Raw genomic sequence first — 1,898 nt, 5'->3', positions numbered from 1 at the left:
GAGTTGGACTGTGAAGAAAGCTGAGTGCCGAAGAATTAATGCTTTTGAACTGTGGCGTTGGAGAAGACTCTCAAGAGTCCCTTGGACTGCAAGGAGATCCAACCAATCCATCCTAAAGGAGATCAGTCCTGGGTGTTCATGGAAAGGACTGATGCTAAAGCTCAAACTCCAATACTTCGGCCACTTCATGTGAAGAGTTGACTCATTGGAAAAGACCCTGATGCTGGGAGGGATTGGGGGCAGGAGGAGAAAGGGACAACAGAGGATAAGATGGCTGGATGGCATCACCAACTCGATGGACATGAGTTTGGGTAAACTCCAGGAGTTGGTGATGGACAGGGAGGCCTGGCGTGCTGCGATTCATGGAGTTGCAAAGAGTCGGACATGACTGAGTGACTGAACTAAACTGAATAATTAGTGATGTTGAGCATCTTTTCATATGTCAAAGGTAATTTTTATTCTTGTCGATATTTTCATGTTCGTGTTACACATTAGATAAACCATTTTATGTCTTCTTAAATCCATGAAACCAATTCCTGTGATTTCTTCAGAGTTAATGTCTACAGGTTACTGATTCCACAGATGCAGGTTATTGTGCTGGAGGCTAAACCATGGGCCACTGCCCTCCATGTGTGGATTCTGTGTAAGTCAGGGTCATGGAAGGCCATATCTGAGGGTGGTGAAAACCCAATAGGTAAAATAAGGCACAACCATGTACTTTATCATCTTGTTTTTTCAATGACTTGTTTTTATTTAAGTACCACCTAATTCTTATTTATCTAATATTTTTATTTTAAAAATAATATTCATGATTATAATTCTGTTTTTATTGTTGCAAAGCTTTAACTACTCTAATGATAATATATTTCATGAATTACTATTTCTTATGTTTTCTTTTGTGATCATTCTTGTGTAATGAAATAAAAATGTATGTGATTTTTTTTAATGGAATATTTTTAGAGCAGTTTCAAGTCACAGAAAATTGAGCAGAAAGTACAGAGAATTCTTATATACCCTCATCCTCACAAATGCAAAGCCTCCACTATCAACAGCCTACTCCTAGGTGGTACATTTTCTACAATCAATGAACCTATATCGACCTAGCTGACTATATTTATGTGGATCTATTATACTTTGGGCTCTTTACTCTACTTCATCAATTGATCAATCTTTTGTTTTTTAGTCAATATCACACTATCATTACTGTAGCTTTATAGTAAGTTTTAAATCTAGTATTGTTTTCCTACTCCATACTCTTCCTTCAGTAGTGTGTTAGCTATTCTGGGTTTCTATATAAACTTGAGAATCAGCATATCAATGTATACTAAACATATTGCTGGAATTTTGACCAGAATTTTGCTGAGCCCAGAGATCAAGTTTGGAAGAACTGGTATCTTGACAACATTGAGCTTTTCTATCCATGGAATATCTCTCCATTAACTTAGTCCTTTGTTTTCACTTATCTGTATTTTAAAGTTTCCTCAGTATAGATTTTGTACATATTGTGTTAGATTCATATCTAAGTATTTCATTTTTGATGGTATAATATAAATGTATTATGTGTTTAATTTCAAATTCCCCTTGTTCATTACTGGTTCACAAAATAGGTGGTTTTGCTTTTTTAGCTTTCCTGTTACATAGGTTCAAGATAGAAATATAATAACCCGTGACACTTATCCATTTTTTTCAGTAAATATCTGCACTCAATAAAAGTGAAAGTGAAAGAAAATGAAGTCGCTCGACTGTAGCCTACCAGGCTCCTCTGTCCATGGGATTTTCCAGGCAAGAATACAGGAGTATGTGGCCATTTCCTTCTCCAGAGGATCTTCCCTACCCAGGAATTGAACCTGGGTCTCCCACATAGTAGGCAGACACTTTACCATCTGAGCCACCAGGGA

General features: G+C 36.9%; 1 non-coding gene across 1 annotated transcript; it reads right to left on the bottom strand.

The window, feature by feature from the left end:
- Window positions 1-1,826: 1,826 nt before the first annotated feature.
- TRNAS-ACU (transfer RNA serine (anticodon ACU)) lies at window positions 1,827-1,898 on the bottom strand. Its single transcript has one exon. It is a non-coding gene; the product is annotated as a tRNA-Ser (tRNA).

This window comes from Bos taurus, chromosome 8 (assembly GCF_002263795.3).
Source record: "Bos taurus isolate L1 Dominette 01449 registration number 42190680 breed Hereford chromosome 8, ARS-UCD2.0, whole genome shotgun sequence".
NCBI lineage: Eukaryota > Metazoa > Chordata > Mammalia > Artiodactyla > Bovidae > Bos > Bos taurus.
This window is presented reverse-complemented; position numbering and strand designations above follow the sequence as displayed.